Here is a 24,084-nt window from a genome sequence, read left to right as displayed (position 1 = left end):
ATTGAATCACCCCAGAGGGCATTCACTAAACGAATTAAGGGCATGACTGATCTCGATTACTGGGACCGCCTTAAAGCCTTGAAACTGTACTCTCTCCAGGGGTTGTGTTTATCATTTGTTCCCTCGCTTTGCCCTGTGAGTTCCAACACCAAAGTACCCTTATTCAATGGTACACTTAATTGGTCATCTGAATTAGCACTGCTATCTGACACTTTGGTTCCTCCAACCGAGGAGGTGGCCTTATTGTTATCATTTAGACCAGATCTCCGGTTTAGAAATGCCCTCTTCTAGCTGTCCCTTCAGTCTCCGAGCCCCTCTGAAATGACACGGATATTTTTTTACCAACCTCACTACAGGATGCATGTACAGACATACATATACTACACACATACGCACGCACGCACGCACGCACGCACACACAGACACACACACAAGAAATCGAATCCTACATCTTCAAGAGGTACAAATATTTGTCTTCTTTTTTAAATTAATTTTTGTTTTGTGCTAAACATATTTGTTGATAGGTATTTGTTAAAAGATGCATTGAACTTGTTCTTCTCGAAGCAGTAAGGCACCACCAAACATAACATAATATCGCCCACCCAGATGTTACGTTTCCATTGAATGACAGACGATAAACAATAACATGATAAACGTTGCTACATCGTGGATGTATTGTCAGACAAAAGGCTGCGTAATTCTTTTTCTTTCAAGGCCGGTTTATATTTGTACTTCACATACTTATTATTGTTTTCATTATTTTTAGATAAAAATAATAGAAAGAAATCCTTATTCATGTGTTATTCTTTTTGTTTTAGTAATTTCTTTCCTTTGCCGATATCCATCGTCTGTTTTTTTTTTAAACAAGAGCCACAAGTCTAAGTTATCAATGAATATAAATAAGATATCATTGGCATGCAACGACTACATATTCGAAAGCATCCTTTATGTTAGACAGACGTATATTTTTCTCTCAAAGTAAATAATTTCATATATTTTTGTGTTCGAAACAGCCAATTTTTTTGTATTATCTTCATTGAGACTAAAATATAATTATATGCTTCAACAATTAACGAATTGTTTCCTTTCTAAATTAATCGCTGTTTTACAGTTTATGCTATCTTACACAAGCGTGTTAAATGCCAGTGGAGCAGGTACTTAATACCGTTTATCTGGTGTAAAATAGTTCACAGCTGAGTTGAACTCAAGGTACAATACGAACATATCTTGGCTTTATTTCTTCGAAGTATTGTGGTCTATTTTTAAGAGTGAGGTACAATAAATCCTGAAATACGAGCTTACAAAACACACACACACACACACACACCCTGGAAGTACAGGAAATAGTAATTGACACAAGAATGTGGAAGGAAGGAAGCAAAATGGTAAAAAAAAAAGAGGGAGCCAGTCTAAAGCTGACTCCTCCAGAAGAACAGATGAACATCGTAGCGAGGAGGACGGTAGTATACAGGACGTTGTGTACGTCCTCGAAAAAGATAGAGTTCACCCCAACAGAAGAAGAGTGAGGGTTGGAAGAGTGCCCCCCACCCCCCGAGATCGAGGAAGAATGGTTGGTGGCAGCCATAACGCATGATATGAAGGAAGGGGCGAAAATCCTCAAGATAACGAGGACCCAAAAGGTCAATTGCTAGGGCTGTGGCCTCGAAATGACTATGCAGTTATCTTTGGAAGACTTGCATAGTATAACGGAGGAAATAGTACTCTCGGAAGACACTAAACTGCGAATAACAGTAGAAGGAAGACCACCAACATGCTTCCTATGCGGCAAAAAAGGGTACATGAAAGCAAGATGTCCAGAGAAGGAAAGCGAAGAGGAAAAGAAAAGTGAAGAAAACAATACCGAAGAGGTAGTACCAATAAAAGAGACAGATAGAGTGGAGGAACCTTTCCCAGTATAGTAAACACGAGGAAGAGAAAGGAATGGGTGAATTCTCCCCCAGACAATCAAAACAGACCAAAAGAGATTGTGACGGAAGAAAAGAGAAATAGGTGCGAAGCACCAACAGAAGCAGTAGTGAAAGAAGGCACACAATAAAAACAAAAACAAAAACAGCATTACAACAGGTAGAAAGAGGAAGCGTTTATAAAATTGGTTATGATGTGTCTGCACGCCCGGACAGATCAGGACGGGAGTCGAAGCAAGCAGAAGTAAAAAGGAAGAGATATAAGTGGCATTTGGTCATGTATACCAAAACTACAGAAATAGAGAAATAGATTGTAAAATATAAATCAGTAATAAGAGTAAATCTGCCGCCAGGAAAATACCCGGAAAAAACTAAAGGAATAGTTATAGATAGGGAGAGATTTCAGAAATTGAGAGATGTTTGGAGATTACATGGACCCGTTGGGGGTTGAAGTCGAGTTTGACGAGCTCCCACCGGTCGTGGGATTAGAAGATTTGAAACCCTTTATGAACATTTAAAAACAAGTGAGTAAAATTTGTGTCTCATTAAAAAATGAGGAAAATAGACTATTAAAAAGTTTAAAGGAAAAAGAAAAAGCTAAAAAAGAAAGAAAAAGCTAACAAAGAAAGAAAAAGACTGTAAGAACGTTTAATTGTAAAAAAGAAATCACGGTTTCGTCTCGGAGCGGAACTGAGAAAACCGTCTCATGCTCATTGTAATTTAATTCCTTTTATATTCCTCCTGTCATGTGTTTTTTGTTCCCACATGTCTGTTTATGTCCCCTCTGTGTTTAGGCTTTGTGCCTGTAATAAAGAAACAAGCTGGTGATTTTTGTTGGACTTTCCCGTTTCTGCCTTCGTGAGTTCGTTTTGTTGTACTTCTACTGTTTTTTGTACTGTTATTCCGTTGAATTGATGTTGAACCCGTGAAATTTGAACCTCGGCTGTTTTGTTAACAGTTATTTTCGTCCTGCAGGGCCGAAAATACTGTTATTGTTGGAGAACTGCGAATTTTTATTTTTACCCGATTGCAGGGTAAAAATTAGGCTATTTAAAAATTATTTTTGCGAAAGACAATTTTTTGGCAGAAATTCATTGGCAAATTGTGAAAACAATTTTGAAAATTTGTGTGTCCTGTTAAAGGAATTTTTGTATTAATATGGAATTTGACTGAGAGTCAATTTTGGACATCCCAGAGATGGAAAAGGCGAAAGAAAACGAAAAAGAAAGTGCGAAACAGGTTCAGAAAGAAAAAAAAAACAGTGTTTCAGTTACCATTGGCGGTAATATGGTAAATTTGAACTTGTCTATGGCGGAATTATTTAAATATCAGAATATGATAAAGAAAACAGAGACTGATACGAAATTTCTCCCTCCTCAAGATACACTACAGAATATAGCTGCCAAGACTGTGGTCTATAAGACGTACAGTCTTAAAGAAAAATGAAGTAATTGGACAAGAGGAGATGCGAAAGGCTTTTCACCAGCATTTCGCCTAGTTGTTCGGGGAGAGCGGAGGGCTGGATCATCGGGAGTCCCTAAGGGACTTCCTCACAGATGGGTCGTGACTCTCGGCACGAGAGGCGGAATGCTATGAAGGGTCGATTACGGCTACGGAGGTAGAAGAGGTACTGGGTGAGTGCGCCAGGGACAAATCGCTAGGGCTAGATGGTCTGCCCTATGAATTTTATTGTAGTATGCCGGACTTGTTCGGGCACTTGCTGGTCTGCGTCTACACAAACTGGCAGCAGAATGGGAGGATTCCCAGCTCTGTGAGTCGGGGAGGAGTGAAGCTGATCAGAAAAGATCCGAGTAAGGGGAACTTATCGGTAGTTTTAGGCTCATAACTTTACTTAATGTAGAGTTAAGGATTTCGGCCAAGGTGTTAGCTAAGAGGTTAGCGCCTATCGCGGAAAAACTTGTTAGGAGGGCGCAGACATGCGCCATCTCAGGCAGGTCGATTCAGGACAATCTCCATCTCCTGCGCTATACCTTAGACAGGGTGGGTAAATTATCCGGTAAAGGTGGGGCACTGGTCCATTTAGACCAGAATAAAGCTTTTGCTAGGGTAGACCACCAGTACCAGGCAGCAGTCTTTCCTTGAGGCAGTTGGGCTGGGTCCAGACTTCCGTGGCTGGATAACTGCCATTTATGGCGGCATCAAATCTACAGTTCAGATAAACGGTTACTTGTCGCTGCTGTTTAGGATCGAGCGCTCCGTTCGTCAGGGGTGCCCCCCTGTCTCCGCTTCTGTATGTACTAGCTCTAGAGCCATTGTTGCGGAGGCTGGAAAATTTGGGAGGCATCCAAATGAACTGGGATGTGGTAAGTGTGTTTCTGCTTACGCAGATGACATCACCATCACCATCACCATGACTAATGAAACTCTGCTACCTTGTGTAGAGGAGGCAATCAAATGTTACGAGGTGGTGGCAAGGGCAAAAATTAAGGAGCACAAGTCCTTCGGCTTGTGGCTCGGTACCTAGAGTAGCAAAACAATACCGTCGAATGTCGTGGGACATTGAACGGAAGGTCCTGTTAAGTTGCTTGGAGTCTGGTTTGGACCGGATCCCCAGACAGAGAAGAATTGGAGTGAGGTTGCAGACAGGGTGGCGGCTCTAATCCGGACCTGGTCTGGAAGGGCGCTATCCCTGAAAGGGAGGGTGGAGGTGGTGCAGGTATATATCACATCTGTTATCACCTACCGTATGACTGTTGTCCCTTGTCCTGATTCGTGGCTAAACAGGTTGGAACGCCTCCGCTTTCGTTTTTTGTTGAAGGGAAGAAAGCCGCTTGTGAGGCACTCTATCTGCTGCCAAAAACTGCTGAAGGGTAGATTAGGGATGCCGTGATTGATGATGTGCAGACATGTGCTGAGGCTGAGGCACCTCTGGCTATACCTGGAGGGTGACCAGGTATGGAATTCGCTGGCAGAAATATTCTTTCCCCGACTGGCCTCCTTGGAGGAATTCAAACCCTGTTTCATGAAAAGACGGAATCTGACTGATTGGCAAAAAGAGTGCCGACAGGCACTCGTGCTAATCCAGAAGGATTAGCCGGCAGTGGGAATACTACCTCGGTACCTTATAGTGGGCTGGTAGAGTTTAAGAGGGATGACGTCCTGAGAGAAGCTCTGGGACTCGATGAGGACCGACTAGCCAACCTGTTTAAAAGAACTTTCGGGTCGGGGCACCTGGACAATTACCAGAAAACCCTGACCTGGCAGTGCTACAGGAGCGCTTTACCGTTTCGTGATAAACTGTCTAGACATGGAATGTCTGTGCCATCGTCATGCCCAAGGTGCGAGCAGGATGATGAAACCGTCCTGCATGCCCTTGTTGTGTGTCCGGAGATTTCGGGCTTGATAATTGACGCGGAACACGTGCTGTCACATTTAGGAAGAGTACAGCTATCAGCTGAGTGTAGGATTAAGATTGTACCACCACCCGGACAGTCAAAGGTAGGTGAGGCAAGTTTGTTATGCACAGTTGCAGTTTTGAAAGAGTGTATATGGAAAACGAAGATGAAAGAAGTCGCGACGGGAACCTTCATCTCCGGCCCTGGTTTGCTGTACTATTTCAGATATCATCTGAAGAGCAAGATAGGGCTAGAGAAGAGACGCCTGTCGTGAAGCGTATACAGGAAAAGATGGAAGGATCTGGTGAGGAAGTTGGGCATGAATGATCCTGCTTAAATTCATAATAATTTCGTACGGTGTAGCCGGTGGACTTCCCGGTCAAAATCTGAAATAATTCATTGTAATTAACACTTATCACAAATATATATCATTCTATATTTTTAACTGCATAAACTAAACGAACTCACGAACATTATATGTTTGTAACGTCTTGTGCTGTCCCCTCTATGTTAGATCATTTGATCATAATAAAGTATCTATCACAATCTGGAGATTAACATACGCCGAGGACGGGTAACCACCCACAAACTCAAGCCCATGTGTATCACGTAAAGCTAGAGGTGGGAACGATGACCTCCCCTCGAAAATACTAATCGAACACAGAATGTGTGTCGTTAGCCTGCGGCTATAAACGTCAGTAGCACTGTCCTGTATTGGACGTCACAATTAGATTATAGATAACTGGACGAAATAAGGCTGCTAATCCCAGAAGGATTTGAATTTTGAACCTACATACTTGTGTATGGTAAAATAAAAAATTCTAATTCTTCTACCATCCTCCCACCTTATCTCCTTTTATTAATGATATAACCATTGACTTAGCGCTACACACGCACAGACACGGGTGTAGAACTCTATCAAGTTTATATTAATTTATCGACCATGAAAGAAATGGAAGTCAAACTAGTTAGGATTTGAACTAAGAAACGCAGACGGCCGTAACTAAATCTTGCAAACCATTTCAATGGACATTCTCATATTTCTGCCTCTCCGCCGCTTTCTTTCTCTTCGATTAATAATAAACTCTTACATTACTTCCCATTCTGTAATTAATTTTGTTCATGCGGAAAGTAATAATGCAATCTCGTTGTTGCTATGGAAGAAAGATCCAGAAAAATTTATTGCGTCTTCTCATAAACATAAGTGAAATACCAATAATGTATATATATATATATATATATATATATATATATATATATATATATATATATATATATATATATATATATATATATATATACACTCACACATTTACACATTCCACTACAAAATATGTACACCTAGACATACACACTTGCCACATGTGTGCGTGAGTGCATCATACCAAACAACCAATGGCCACTAGGTGAAAGTCTATCAAGTGTAAAGTATTTTAGTAGTTCAGCTGAATCTCTTTAAAAGGAACGTTTGAGGCAAGTTAACCGTTTATTTTGCATGCACAGACGTTTGGGATTTGTCGTGTGTAAGCCTATAAGATTTCACATTTGAAAGTTGTTTTTCCTTGCTACGTTAATTCTTCATACTACATACCACTATAACCTCTCTCTTGTACAAAAAGTGTGCATTTATATATCTGTGTGAGTTTCCGGAGCAGTTTCAAGTGTATTAATGAGTAACTTATTATTGCACAAGTTCGCTCCTACTATTTTCAAACAGTTAGAGAGATGAATAACGCAGTTTGCAATTTCTTTGACCCAAAATGTATAATACGTTTGTATGTGATCAAAGAGAAATCGATATAACATAAATATGTACAAAAAAGAAAACACGCATGTTGGATCGAATTTGCCAGCCTGGGCTTCGATTCATATTGGAGTTCGCTGAATTTCACTTTCATCTTCAAAGCGCCTGAGAAAGGCATGAACTTTAGCACATCTTATTTCCTTATAGGGTATTTCTTTGTGTGATAAATAATATATTACTGGGACAATCTTGTTATTTTTGGTTTTACGTAACAAAGTAATAAATTTCAAGGCATGAAAAAAAAAATGAGATAAATTAAAAGTGTCATAAGTTAGTGTCAATAAAATCTAAAAAATACAAATATAACTATTCTAAATGATGGGGCAGAAAGTTTTGAAATTGAAGGGAAAAACAGTGTAATCACCATATTCGTCAATTAGCTAAATATTTAACCAATTAATTGATCGTTTGTTTAATCGTTCGATTAATAAATCAATAGGATTTGTATATATTACATACACATATAAATTTAGTTTGTTTGAAGCAATGACAAATATGAAAATAATAATCTTAAGAACCTGTTAAAAAAAGCAATGGAACTAAAAATATTCATCCATTCTAATCGGCTGAAGTGGAACCACTGGACATTATAACGAGCGAAACACACCAATCGCAAAACGATGTTTCATTTCCTCAATTCATAATTCTTTGAATTTTACTAAACACTTCATTATAGTGGTTGCGAAGGGAAACTAAAGGACGTGGACAAACAAAACCGATTGATTCAATAATTGAACGATTGAACAAACGATCGATTAATTAATTGGCTAAACATTTAACTAATTGACGAATAATAAAAATGTGAAATTGAACCAGTGCATTCGTTTTTATTCGCTGCAGATAAAATAAAATCTGTTTCAACACACAAGTTCACATCAAGAATCTTGCTAATCAAATACAAAATCCGAAAGACACATAATGTTAAATTAGCTTAATATTGTACCAAGTATCAAATAAAATTGCAATTTCTCAAATATATATTTTTATATATTTTCGACGGGGAAATGATGTATACCTCATTTTCAAGATTTACCCGTAATGAAATAAAGGAAACAAATATGCTCCGGAGCAGAAACAAGGTCACAGGCCTGACAGGTCAGGATGTTCGTGTGGAGCTCAGCTCAATTCTGGGGCGCTCATTGAATGCAGCCTTGTTTATCTAAGAGTTAAGCTTATCATGCTACGAAAGAATATAATCTCAGACCACACACAAAGAGTATTGTTGAGTTCAAGGCGGGCCCCTCTCGAATGATTAAGGATAGGAACATAGTTTCTGAAACGGATATCATGTAATGTGCATATTTTCTTATACATGTATATAGGTGTGTGTGTGTGTATTTGTTCATGTGTGTGTAGCATGTACAAACACATACATACATAGATATACACATACATACATACACACATATATGCATGCATAAATATGTATATTTATATATAAATATATTTATATAGGCACACTCACGCGTACACACACACCAACATGCATGACAGAGACAAGCAAAATGAAGACCGAATGGTAAAAGCACTTAGAATCAAGTGAACAAAGGAATACAGTACGAGGAATACAATACGATAGCGCGGTAGAATATGCTGAGGTTGAAGAATATGCGCGCGCGCGCGCGCGTGTGTGCGTGAGAGTCTATTTGTACGGCTGTTTGCGTGTATGTGCTCCATCTGTGTGATCTGTGTGGTTTGTGGGTGCTGGTATACGTAAGTTTCTATCTCAAAGTTAGGAATAACAGAAACGAGCTTACACATATTTTGGGCTTTAAATAGAAATACAGTGTATTGTGAGGCGCTCTGGAAAATATCAAAAGCTGGACTCCCTGATCAGACGATAAGAGTTATAGTATCCCGGAATAAAGGTATGATGGCAACAGTGGTATCTAGCAGTCAATGTTCAGAGGCATTTTCTTTTCTCACTGCAACCAAACAGGGGTGTGTTTTAACCCCTGTTGTCTTCTTTTTCCCATTTTCTTTTCAATGATGTTCCAACATGCTCTCAGATTACCATGGAGGTATAAAATGTTAGTTTCGCACAAAATGAGAGGCCTACGAAAAGTGTTCATTAAAGATTTCCCCTGACCCACTTCCGTTTATTGCAGGAAACGGAACTTGTACAAGTATAATTATATAGGTCTCTCTACATGTCACATTGTAAATTATAGCTTTCCACTAGTATTTGTCTGTCATTTATGGTTGCTGAAGTGGACTAAGATGTTATAATGGAGGTAGCTGAATGCAGATCAGTGATCAGGTTCTTATATTTGAAAGGTCGTACACCAAAACAGACTTTCGATGAGATGAAAGAAGTTTATGGTGACGATGCGCCATCATACGACATAGTCAAACACTGGCACCGCCAGTTCAAATGTGGTCGGACATCGGTGGAAACTGCTCCTATTCCTGGGCGACCACATTCCGCAAACCATCTATAAAATGGAAGCCACCATTTTGGTGGATCACCACAAAATTATTCGGCCACTAGCCCAAGAAGTGAGGATAAGTGTAGGGTCCGGAGGAAAAATCATTCACGACTATTTGCACATGCGGAAGTTGTCTGAACGATGAATTCCCCGGATGCTCACACATTTTCAGAAGCAGGAACGAGTCAATTGCTTCCAGGTTTTTTTGGCAAGGTGTCAAGAAAACGAGGAGGAATTTTTCGGCAGACTTATCACACACGTTGAAACATAGGTCCATCACTATGAGACTAAAAACCAGTCGAAGCAATGGAAGCCTGATATCTCACCGCTTCCAAAGAAGGCTCATGTCCAAATCTCAGCAGGCAGGGTGATACTCAGTCCTTTGGGACCGGCGCGGAGTAGTGATGATGGATTTCCTGGCAAAGAGCACCACAATTAAAGGGGCATATTATGCTTCACCGCTGCAGAAAAGCAAAGAGGCGTGACATGCTAACCAAAAGGGTCCACCTTCTTCAAGACAACGTCCCAGTTTATAATGCGCAGCACACTCCTCGGCTATAAAATCCTTCCTCACTCTCCGTACTCTCTTGACCTCGCATCGTTTGACTTCCACTTCTTTCCAATCATGCGGTCTTTTTTGAAGGGGAAGCATTTTCGGACGATGATGAACTTATTTCCGTGGTAAAGTCTTGGCTCCAGAAGCAACCTACTGATTTCTACAGACGAGGTCTTCACAGCTGCATAAAGCAATGGAAGAGGTGTGTCACCATTAATGGTAGATATGTAAAGAAGGACTAATAATTATGGTAAGTTTCGTTTATCCCACTCCTTGGGAAGTGGGTCAGAGGAAATCTTTATTGAACACCCCTCGTATTAAACTTGAACGGGCAAAGTTTCAAATCAAAGAAAAAAGACTAAGGAAGAGATCTTGCGTGACTCTCTATTTGCTGATGATTGCGCATTGATTTCTCGCACATTTGAGGGAATTCAGGAAAGGGTCGACAGGTTTGCTGCGGCAGCTAGTGCATTTGAACTGACTGCCAGCATCAAGAAGACTGAAGTGTTATTCCAACCAAAACCTGTGGCAGAACATACTCAACATTTAATCGTGATGATAAACAACAATCCTTTCAAATGGATCAGGTCATTTGAATATCTTGGAAGAACAGTAAACTGTAAGTGTACTCTTCACAACGAAATCAATGTTAGAATAGCTAAGGCTACAAGTCTTTCTGGAAAACTTGCCATTCGTTTGTAGGATGAACAAGATGTCAGTCTGAAAATGAAAACAAGTGTATACAAATCTTGTATATTCAATACACCTTTGTATGGCGGGGGCACACACACACACACACACACACACACACGTACTACAGGCATACTACAGACATATAAAGAAACTTGCAAGCTTTCCCATGTGCTGTTTGCACAACATATGCAACATAAAATAGCAAGATAAGATATCCAATGCAAAGACATAAGAAAAATGTGATACCTCCAATATACAAAGCCTTCTGATGAAAATTCAGTGCTGATGGGTAGGACATCTTGTTCGAATGAAAATTGAACGTTTTCCCAAAATTCTTCTGTATGTCCAAAAAGTGGAAAGATATCGCGACAAAGAAGACTTCTCCGTTGGTATAAAGATAAGTTTAAGCAATCACTAAAATCTCTACAGCTTAACCTGACATCTTGGGAAAGCCAAGGCCTAGATCGATCTGCATGGCGTAAAGTGTGTCACGATGCATCCAAGTAATTTAAGCTGAAGATAAAAGAACAAATAGAACTTGTCCACTCCCAGGTAAAATTAAAATCATTGCACCTTGATAGCAAAATCCATGTCAGGATTGAAATTACATTCACGCATTCATTGCAAATAAATTCAGATTCTTAGTTTCTTATTTTTTTCCTTTTTCTTTCTTTTTTCTTGCCTTTTATTAATCTCTTTAACCGTAAGTCGAAATCGACAGGAGCGACCATCATCACACACACACATACATATATACACACACATACACACGCACACACACACACACACAAATATATATATACATACATAAATTTGCATGTACCTATGAATATTATTAGAAGGGTGCTGGAATCAGGTTGCATTACCAGATAGCTTGGTCTTAGGATTCAATTCTTTATTCCATGTGGTGTGAAACCAATCATTGCGGGAGACGGTCACGGTTTTGAGAATCAATGACGTTTTATGGATCGAAATAAGAAACAGAAGTACGAGAAAAACTGTCATTTTCAGCTTTATATACATGCATACATGCATACATACATACATACGTATCATTTTAAGTGTATTTCAAATCAAGATTTCATTGAACCTTTTTAGGTTTGTACGTAAAAGAATCGCAATTGTAAAGACTTACTTGCTTGGTGGGATCGAATTCCTCTCTGCTGATGTATTTTAAAACAACAACATCATATCACAAATGAGCCTTCCCTGGAGCTAAGGTGCGATCGCTCGACCTGACTGAAGTAGTTACTAAATATCCCTCAAATAATACCTTAGCATCTGAAAGAACGCTGGGCAGGAGAATATAGTTCCCATAGAATGAACCATTCGATAGTCATGACTGAAACACCTTTCATCTTATGTCAGATCTGAGGACTAAACAATAACAGTAATTCACTCCTCAGTACTAATGGTCAGAACGAATAGTTACTGTTACGAACATCTCTTTTATCTTGAATCACCTATATCAATAACAATCTAACATTATCTAATCTCTATAATACAGGCCACTTTCTAGAAAATCACCGATCACAACCAATCTACAACCATCACCATCATTCTCATCATCACCACCACCACCACCACCACTATTTCCCAAAGGTCCCACAAATCCCAACTAGTTTACTATTTTACCATTGTGCCACCGACGCTAATACAAATAACAGTAATCCACCGTGAAAAATATTCCGCACTACTTCAACAGTACTACTACCACAACCATCACCAGGATAATACTACCACATATACATAGCGTCCAACCCCAAGCAATTTTGCCAATACCATATTGCCCATAAGAGGTAAACAGGTGCTGCCACTCCTTCTATCTGACACAGTATGATAAAGTCACATTTAGCAATTATAGCTAATAGATTCAAGGCGAGGAATTAAGATAAACAAGCAGTTATTGCTCAGGTTATATATGTGAAGGTTTATCTAATGGTCAGCTCTGTTAATTTCCCTGGACAATGACGAAGTAGCTGAAATAATTATTAGAGAAGACCGAAGTTTCAGTTTAAATCTACTCACGGAATTCTTCCGATATTCTGGCGCCGATTCTTCGCCACGTTAAAAGGGATGCCTCGTACTTGTGTCAATGCGTTACAAATATACACATAAGAGCATACATAGAATACGTATGTATGCATATATATATATATATATATATATATATATATATATATATATGAATATATATATATATATATATATATATATATATATATATATATATTTGAATATATATATATATATATATATATATATATATATATATATATATATATATATATATTTGAATATATATATATATATATATATATATATATATATATATATATATATACATATATATATATTTATATATATATATATGAATATATATATATACCTATATATATGAATATACATATATATGCATATATATATATTTATATATATGAATATATATATATATATATATATGCATATATATTTATATATGTACTTGTATATACACATGTAGATACATATATACATGTATGTATATATATATATATATATATATATATATATATATATAAATCTGGAATCAATACATATATGTGCATGTATGTACGTATATATATATATATATATATATATATATATATATATATATATATATATATATATATATATATATATGTGTGTGTGTGTGTGTGTGTGTGTGTGTTATATTTTTTTCTTGTTTCAGCTCAGAGCTGTGACCATGCTGAGACACAGCCCTTTTGCTACACTGTTATCATTTGAGCTTTGGTGAATAATGGAGTTTGATGTCGCTACCTTCATCTGTACCTCTTGCCACGAGGTAGGTTCATCTGGGGCTCTCGACAGGAAGCTGTCCAGTTTTGATTTGAAAACACCTACATCCATTTTGTGTAGGTCCCTCCGGCTGTTGCAGTAACTGGTTCTGAAGAGCGATGGCATTGCTGAGATCTTTGGCACTATGCAGTGTCGACCCGTTCTGGCAGTTCCTTCCATTACAGCACCCATGTCTGTTACTTTCAAAAAAGTGGGTTATCCGTGATCTCATCACCCTCTCAAAATACGTTGGTGATCTGAGAGTCGAGCGAGATCGACCGGTAGTTCATTGCAAGGGATTTGGTTCCTTTTTTGAAAACTGGGACAATAGACTGGGACAGAAAGTTTTCAAGATAATAGCCAGCATCCAGTGAATTCCTCCACAGATTAGCAAGAGGGACCTCAAATTGGTGTTGGCACACTTTCAGGACACAAGCATAGAACCTATCAGGGCCTACTGCTGAATTGTGTTTAATTTCGTTTATTACCGCTAAGATATCAAGGGCGCCAAACTTTAGTGTGTTGAGGATTAACATCACTGATACAGTCCAGACCGGCCATGTCAGGATTGCTGAAAACAGAGCAGTACTGTTTCTGCAGTATCTCACTCATTAATGTTTTAGAACTGATAATACTAACAACAGCAGCTAAGAGTGAGATTTAAATAGCTTTTTTATGTGTGTTGTGCGTATCTGCATTGTGTGTCTGTGCCTTATTCCTGCGTTTGAAGCATGACATATGATGTTGTTGATGTAATTGTGATCCTGTCCGGTGATATAGATTGTAATGTCAAAATCTAGAATCGGTATATATATATATGTATCTGTGTGTGTGTGTGTACATGCACACACATACGTCCATTCAGACGCACACACGTACACGCACGCACATAGACTAAGAGAAGCTTCGAAGGCAGATGCCGACTGACAAGTAGATTAGACGATGGAGACAGAGTAAAGCAGTGGATGTAATTAAAGAGTTGGGATACAGAAAGAAATTATAAAGAAGCTGATAATGAGTTTGGGAAAGGGGAGAAGTAGAATCACAGGTGGCTGTATTATATAAAGAGGGTGGATCTGAGTAAGAAAGATAGGCAAAGAAAGTGATAAAAGATGAATTGGGGACAAGGAAAAAGCAGCCGGTAGGAGGAGGTGTGAGAGATGTTGCGTGTGAAGTAGTATAGTGTAATGGCTGTAAAATACGTGGACTATGAGATATTGTCATAAAACTGACGGAATGGGGCGGACGAATCGTCAGCTTGATTAATTGTAAGTGCGAGGATATGAGAAACACTATAGCAGGGAAGAGATGGGGATGGATGTATTAGGAGGGGTGGGAGTGGAAATAGTTTGTGTTATTTCAGAGGATTTAGCAGATATTTTAGTTGAAGATGTGAGAGGTGAAAATAAATAAATGAAAATCCGTGTACATAAGTAAAGTAGAGGGGTAAAAGAACTAGTGCTAAAGTGATAATATACATATACATATATATATATATATATATATATATATATATATATATATATATATATATCACTTCTGGCTCTTTACGTCCTCAGTTCCCATTTCACCGAGGTCAACTATCGCGGTCAATAAAATAAGTGCCAGTTGAGCATCTTCCCACAATTTCCAGGCCTTATGCCTGGTGTAGAAAGAATCATTGAAGCGCCTCCCCCTTTGGAAGTTCTATTTATTTATTTATCTATTTATTTATCTATTTATTTATTATATCTTTCTCCGTCTTCTTCCTCTGTTTAGAAGAACTTTCCTACCTTTTCGGACAAAACCTTCTGTAACCTTCGTCCTGTCTTTGTCCTTATATGTTTTTAATTGATATTAGCCCTTGTGGCCAATAAAACGAATTAATTATTATTATTATGATTATTATTATTATTAACATGGCGAACCGGCAGAATCGTAACCGCGCCGGACAAAATAATTAGCGACATTTCGTACGTCTCTACGTTCTGAGTTCAAATTCCACTGAAGTCGACTTTACCTTTCATCCTTTAGGGCTCGATGAAATAGGTACCAGTTGGACACTGTGGGTCAGTGTAATCGACGACCCCGTAGTCGCTGGCTTTGTGCCAAGATTTGAAATCACCATTATGATTATTAAGATGGTGAGACGGCAGAATCGTTAGCACCTCGGATAAAATGGGTCGCAGTATTTATTCTGTCTTTACGTTGTGAGTTCAAATTCCGCTGAGGTCGAATGTACCTATTTTTACTTTCAGGGTCAATGAAATAAGTACTAGTTGGTCACTGGGGGTCGATGTTATCGCCCAGGTCCTCTACCAAATTTTCAGGTCTTATTCATATAATAGGGAGAATTACTTTTATTAAGGTAAAGTCGTTATAGCGCCCGACAAAGTGCTCAGCAGTATTTGTCACAGCTCTTCACGTTCTAAATTAAAATTTCATCGAAGTCGTCTTTGCCTTAAATCATTTCAAGATCGATCAAACGAATACCAGTTGAGTATTATTTTTTCTTCTGTTTTATATAGCCATAAGGATTTTTCTATTATATATGCGTAATTCTTTTTCTGTTGTATTTATATAATATCTTGTTTATTTTTGTCTTAGTATACATAAGCTAGCTTTTCCCAGTAGCTTAATAACAGCACTGGCGTCTCCAAGATTGTGTGGTCTCAATGGTAATGGCGCGAAACCACTATGATATTTTGGGTCATTGACTGACGAGGAGAACTCAAGTGCGAATTTTCCGTGTATCGTGTCTTTGTCTAAATTTCCCGTCTGTTAAGTTTTCGTCTAGTTTCCTGTTCACTCTGCTATCGTCTAACTGTTTCTCCTTGTTGTGTCCTTTCTGCTCAAACCATATATAATTCATTGTATGTATATATATAAATTATTTGGGTGACTATTCGCAATTTACAACCGAAAGGCAACAAATATGGTCGTCACTAAAGTGATGGAGGGTGCTGGTCAGCAACACCACCATTGCTAGATATAAGAATCGAAACTTTTAGCTAAGTGAGAGCACTTTTCTAACGACTGACAAGGGAGACACGCTCCCTACGGCAAGCGAGATGGCTATATCAGCGATGATTTCAGATTTGATTAATCTTCATCAGTCACCCATTATTCTGTCGCCGAGGGTTAAAAAACTTATCTCACCATGTCAATCTTATAGAGAAACTCCATAGGAAACATTGACTGATTCCGAAAACGATGAATTGAGAATCATAAATTATTCTTCGCAATTTACTACCGAAAATCAGCAAGTATAGTCGTCGCTAAAGTGATGGAGTGTAGACATTGCTTATATCAGGGACAGAAGTTTGTTTTTAGTTCTGAAAGAGTAGGTGCTACCCATTTTTTGTTTTTCTACATTTTCGAACATAATACATGTTTAGATGCTGCCTTCTCATTTATGGAACATTCTGTGTAATCGGAGTAAACAGGAAGTTTGTGAAATGATAATGTCTGAACAAGTGCAATGAACTAAAAAAAGAGGAAAACAAAAATAAATGAAACAACAAAAAAAACCCCTGCTAAGTTCGATACGAACGACAAGCTGAAGTGATTAACACGCGATTATATTTGCCTTAGTGGAATGTGAAATATCATCATAGGTAGTGAAATTATGTTTATAGAACGTTGAACAAAAGTAATAAATGTTAATTAACACGGAATAAATTGGTAATTTAAACACAGCCAAACCATCACCGCCATACATCAAATGATCGTTATGGCATACATGCACGCACATATACACACGCATGCGTATACAGAAATACGAATACAGGAGTCGGTTGCTTTTGTCGATTTTTTTGTTACCAACCTTGTTATTGTTATTGCCGTTGCTGTTCGTGTAAAATCAATATTAATTTTCTAGTTTAATAACATTGATTAGATTCATCATTCAATATTGACTTTTTTGGTTTCTTTATTACAGTGAATAACACAAAGGATGACGACGACAGCGACGGAGATGATGATGATGATGATGGCGGGGAAGAAGGCGACGATGATGATGGTGAGAAGGGGAGAAGGGAGATGGGGAACAGTTGAGATGATTTTTACATGTCTTATAATAATTGCGATTTGTAACAATTTTTCTTAATGTGTTTTGTGGTTGCTGCTGAAATTGATGATCTTTTATCACATTTTTCTTCATAGACAGAACTCATTTTCTTCCAGCAGGCTATCGAGAAATACCCATTACAAGGAGTTTGTCAGAACGATGTATTACTACGATAATAATAGTAATAACAACAATTACAATAATAATAATAATAATAATAATAATAATAATAATGATGGTGGGTTCAAATTTTGCCACAAGGGCAGCAGTTTTTTTTTGGGGGGGGGAAGAGTCGAGTACATCTACCCCAGTGTTCAAATGCTACTTATTTTATCAACGCTGAAAAGATGATGATAAAGTCAACCTCTGCGGAATTTGAACTCAGAGTGCAACGACAGACGAAATACCGTTAAGCATTTCGCCCGGCGTGCTAACTATTCTGCCAGCTCGCCGCCTTAATAATAATTATTATTATTGCTTGTGAGTAACATAATAATAATAATAATAATAAAAATAATAATAATAATAATAATAATAATAATAATAATAAAAATAATAATAATAATAATAATAATAATAATAATAATTATTATTATTATTATTATTATTATTATTATTATTATTATTATTATTATTATTATTATTATTATTATTATATCGGTACAGCGTCCTCACTATGTCTCGTTGGTCATCATCGTGTTCTCGTGATGTAGCTCTTCCTAATACTTCTGCTGCATTTGCTAAGAATGCATTTACATTTTGCTCTACTTCTTCACTGCTGCCTTTCATTTTTCTGTTCTCATTGGGTACGTTATCTGTTGGTGAACTATTATTTCTATCTTCTACTCTCCTTTTTATATCTCTTCTATTTCCATATCTGTTAACCACCCTTTTGCTCTTATTACCTGATCGGCTAACCGTTGCTCACTTGTTTCGAAGAATCCTATCTCATTCCATTTTGCTTTCATTCTTTGTCGGAATCCCTTTCCGCTGGGTTCACTCCTGATCCAGCATTCAATTACCGTTAGGTTTGCCTCCTTATTCCACCTTCTTCTCTGTCTCTGGCTTTGTTTACAAACAGTCTCTGAATGACGACAGGGCCTGCGCTGCTCAACCACAGGCACCTGCCAGGCAAAAGGCTTTCAGTTTTTGTCCCAGCTTCCTTAACACCATCATTTGATACATTTGTATATTAGACGTTTTCACCCAACATTGAGGTATGTGTTTCAAGGTTAGCCACTAATCGATATTTTTATCGAGACACCATCTCTAGTAAGACTGTCAACCAAGACTGCAGAGCTCTTACTACCCATAAGCTGGGCCTGTTCCCTTCGCATTTCTGTCTGTTGGGGACCATGATCGTGATTCGCCCTAGGAAACAGGTGAACGTCATTTGGTCCCATATCTTCATCCAAATATTGTTCCAGGGTTAAATCCAAGTTTGCAGTTCATTCGCCTTCATTCCAGGCATGGAGCCATTGGACACTGACAGGTTGTCATCACTCTGATTAAGGAGTCCTATCTACTCAAGATTTAAATCAGAGAGTTCCTTCTCTTCGACAGACTGCCAACCAAGACTCGCAAGTTCTCTTTACCCGTTTTCGGAATGGCCATTGACTATTCTGTGCTCCTCTGCCCTTTGCCGGGTTTTGTTTTAATCCCGCAGGGTGTCGAAAATCCATCCTCCTCACCAAGTAAGCTTCCTGGGTTTGCCGGTTTAGTCGCCGACGACTCGACGGTTTCACAACGCTACTTGTTAATCATTCTGGTTAATTATTTACTTCTTCACTATTATAATTTCCCTATTACTACTATAATCCCTATCTTATTATTTCCTTGTTTACTATTACAGTTACACAATTATTACTATAGTTATGTCATTACTATAAGGTCGAGGGGTCCTGATATTGTCTCCTCTGGTTTCTTTAGACAACAAATCATATCGTATTTACGACTATTTGTTTAGCTGCTGCTGCTGCGGCGGCGTTAAATAGAGGAGTGTGCATGTGACTATTATGCAGGCTGTTTGAATGGACAGCTAGTTGATATAGCAGACAGCCCATTAATGGCGGGTGGGATGTAACTTCATACAACAACAACAAAACAACAACAACAACAACAACAACAATAATAATAATAATAATAATAATAGAAATAAACATGAAATTTGGTTTAGAGAAATGTGTCAAAGCAACCTTTGAAAAGAGGAAAACTAGTTAATAGTAGTAACAACACACTAGATAAAGTAAATGAAATAAGAGAATTAGACGAAAGCCAGACAAAGAAATATTTAGGAATCAATGAACTAGATACGATACGACAACACACAAATGAAAGAGAAAATAAAAAAAAGAATGTAGACGAGTTAGATTAATACTAAAAACAGCTCAATGCGAAAAACAAGATAATAGGTATCAACTCTCTAGCCGTCCCAGTTATAAGTTACAGCTACAATATCCTTAACTAGACACTAAGTGAACTAATCAAAATAGACAGGAAACAAAGAAAATAATGACATGATTTAGGATGCACCATCCAAAATCTAACATAGAAAGGTTATATACACAACGTATGGAAGGTGGTAGAGGCCTTATGCAGCTCAAAAACTATTACAAAATGTCCACCATAGGACTACAAAAATACCTACTTCAGAAGCAAGGAAACCTAATACAAATAGCCACAAAACACTAAAAAAAAACCCCAAAAAACTGTTTTTAGTCTTTAAGGAAGCTGACAAATACAAAAAAAAAAAAGAAAGAACTCATAGTACCTAACAATTATGAAGAAAAAGAAGAAACAATAAAAGCTGTAAAACAATGAAATCCAAAGTAAGACTAGAACAGCAACGGATCATGATAAAACGATGGCAAGAAAAGCCCCTACATGGTAAATACTGGGCTAAACTAAATGCAAAAGAAATAGACAAAGCAAAATCCCAACAATGGCCGAGAAGCTCAGGACTCAGAGCAGAGACTGAAGGATTTGTAACTGCAGCACAAGACCAAAGCCTCCCCACCAGAAATTGCCAAAAACATATAATGAAAAGAAACATAACAACTGCAGAATATGAGAAGATGGACAGAATATGAGAATCACATTGTCTTGCTTCCCAGTCCTGGCTAAGTAGGAATATAATCCCACATGACAAAGTTGGGACCTATATACACTGGAAGCTATGCCAACACTATGGAATATCAACAGAAAAAAGATGGTATAAATACACGCCAGAAAAGGTCACAGAAAATGAGAAAGCAATAATATTATGGGATATGTCAATACTCACAGATAGAGAAATTAAGGCCAATAGACCAGATATAGTTGTCAAAGATCATGAAGAAAAAATGCTTTCTAATTGATGTATCAATACCAACAGATAACAATGTTTCTCTAAAAGAAATGGAGTAACTTTCAAAATACAATGATCTGGAAACAGAGGTAACTCAATGTGGAGTCTAAAAACAAACAATTCCTATCATAATATGCGCTTCAGGTACGATAAAAAATATTCAGACAAATACATAACAAAATAGCACCAGGACTGACAAGTAAATATAACATACAGAAAATAGCACTACCAGGCACCGCACACATCCTACATAACACACTTTCTATACAGTAAAAATGAGAGCATCACAACAAGCCACAACACACACCCAAGGCACACAGAGCTGCGCTCGGTAGTGAAGTGAAAGTACGTTATAAAAATAAGACTACTGAATGATAATAATAATAATGATAATAATAATAATAATGATGATGATGATGATGATGATGATGATGATGATGATGATGATGATGATGATGACGATGACGATGATGATGATGATAATAATAATAATTGCCCGGATGCAGTACCAAGCAGTGACTCTCATGGCTTCTGATTTTAATTGATTGGAAGTGTTATCATGCACATCGTTTTGTCTTGGTATAAAAAGATGGGCTACAGCAAATATTCTGCTTAATACCACAGATTTGCTTGTTGGTGTTTTGACCTTTACCAGTTGAGCATGTCCCTTGGTGGCTGACGATATGTGCATCTCTGATCACGAGCAGAAGAAGTGGGGAAGCATCATAGTCATGTGTTGAGAGGAATTCTTTGGGGTTTGAATAATTCACCTTTGGAAACATGAATGTTTTGCTCAACATCCTTAAACGAACCTTATTCAGGGACCTTTTGAGCGGGATGGGCTACTCGACCTGAAGAAAATTCTACCTGGGCCCCACCTACGAGTTCATTCTCTGTTTATCTTGATATGAGATTACCATGTCGCGCTCATATATGGTTGTGATGCATGTGCCTGGTGCACCCTTATCAGACTGGTAGTCATGATGGGTATAATGTGCTTCGTATATTTTATCCCAGTGTCACATTGATGGCATGTACTTATCTCTCACTCAATAATAATACTATAAACATATCAAAGTTTTAGCAAACATGAAAAGAACTAGAAAAGGCTTAAAAATGTTTGCGGTGAGTTGTTGAATGACGATGTCATCGTGTGGATGATTTCAGCTGCACTGAGGACCCATTGGAAGAGAAGGGAGAGAGAGGGGGACGGGAAACGAAGAGGAAGGAGACAGGTAAGCTCGCTAAAATCCCAGGGTGGGGGAGAATTTATGTATGGAACTCTATATTTCTTTGAGAGATCCTAGCATAGCTAAGATATGGAAATTTATGAAATTTTGAGAGTAGCGTTGGCAAGGTGGGTTACCATAGCTAAGATATCGAAGTTTAGACACATTTCACAGTTTTAAGAAGCTATAGTATTCTCTGGCAGAATCGTTAGCACGCCGGGGAAAATGCTTAGCAGCGTTTCGTTTGCCGTTAGGTTTTGATTTCGAATTCTACCGATGTCCACTTTGGCTTTCATCCGTTCGAGGTCGATAGACTACTGTTTACAGATAGAGTGAGTATCATAGATAGACCTAGGATTACAGAAAGACTCAGAGATTATAGATAGACCTAGGATTACAGAAAGACTCAGAGATTATAGATAGACCTAGGATTACAGAAAGACTCAGAGATTATAGATAGACCTAAGATTACAGAAAGACTCAGAGATTATAGATAGACCTAAGATTACAGAAAGACTCAGAGATTATAGATAGACCTAGGATTACAGAAAGACTCAGAGATTATAGATAGACCTAGGATTACAGAAAGACTCAGAGATTATAGATAGACCTAGGATTACAGAAAGACTCAGAGATTATAGATAGACCTAGGATTACAGAAAGACTCAGAGATTATAGATAGACCTAGGATTACAGAAAGACTCAGAGATTATAGATAGACCTAGGATTACAGAAAGACTCAGAGATTATAGATAGACCTAGGATTACAGATAGTAGTAGAGATGTTGGTGATGGTTGTTGTCGTCGTCTTCTCCATCATCAGTGGCGTGATTGTGAAAATCGATGCTGAAGAAATATGATGTTGATACTGACGGTTGTAGAGGTGATGGTTGTGTTGGCATTGGAGTTACCAATGAACATTGACGGTTAGTGGAAGTGACGGGGTGATGGTCATTTTAATGGTGGTGGTGGTGGTAGTGTGGTAGGTGGTGACGAGGTATGGGTGATATTAAGACGGTAATGTTTTTAGTAAAGCTGCTATAGTTGCGACAACGGGTGCCAATAGATTCCGATTCGACCGACAATGTGTTATTGCTTGCCATCTTGGATTATAATCATTCAAGCATTTGTGCAAGATCACGTCTTAGGAAAGACGAGGTTAGTTTGCATTGTGAACCAATGAACGAACTGTATGCATATAATCTATCAATGTTTGTTCAGGGCCAGTTTATTAACGATTGTCTTGTGGAATATTCCTGAACGAATACAAGAAAAGACAAAAAAGAAAAAAATAACGAGAATCGGCGATCAGCAAATAATGGTATCAGTAGCGAACTAGTCCGAAATCAATAGAGAAGTATCGTCTATTGGTACAATCTTTGCTTTGTTTGCCAGCTTGGTTTGCTTGCTGATTTCCCCTATTTTAATTGTTTTTTATTGTTCTTTAGATTATTACTGATTGGGACAAATGTGGAGGAAAGTATTTTGTTTCGAATAAAAAAAGAAGAAAACTTGTAGAGATATGTTGATTCTTCATTCTATACTTTCGTTATTTTGCTACATCTTTCTTTTTAACACTTCTGTGCATACATACACAGGATATTATAAGCTCTTATACACACGTTCACACGCGCACATGCTTCTACACATGTTCACGCACACAATATACACAATGCACTGTGTGCAGACATTTAACATAACTAACGAAAATGAGAAAGGACAAATCTTAAGGCATTGATAAGTCAACTTTAATTAGTAAAATGTAGTCTGGTGTTTGCAGGAAAATAGTGACCTTTGGGGGCAACCGAGAAAGTGGCAACATTGATAGGGTGGAATACTGTGTGAGGGTAGTCATGCGACAACTTGGGTAAACTTGTG

The 24,084-nt window shown here is 37.9% G+C and overlaps 1 pseudogene; it reads left to right on the top strand.

Moving 5' to 3' along the window:
• The first annotated feature begins 541 nt into the window (after positions 1-541).
• LOC149134816 (uncharacterized) lies at positions 542-2,841 on the top strand (annotated as a pseudogene).
• The last annotated feature ends 21,243 nt before the right edge of the window (positions 2,842-24,084 follow it).

This window comes from Octopus bimaculoides, chromosome 7, assembly GCF_046866305.1.
Source record: "Octopus bimaculoides isolate indiv1 chromosome 7, ASM4686630v1, whole genome shotgun sequence".
NCBI classification, from domain to species: domain Eukaryota; kingdom Metazoa; phylum Mollusca; class Cephalopoda; order Octopoda; family Octopodidae; genus Octopus; species Octopus bimaculoides.
Note: the sequence above shows the minus strand (reverse complement) of the source record. Positions and strands in the feature narration are given on the sequence as shown.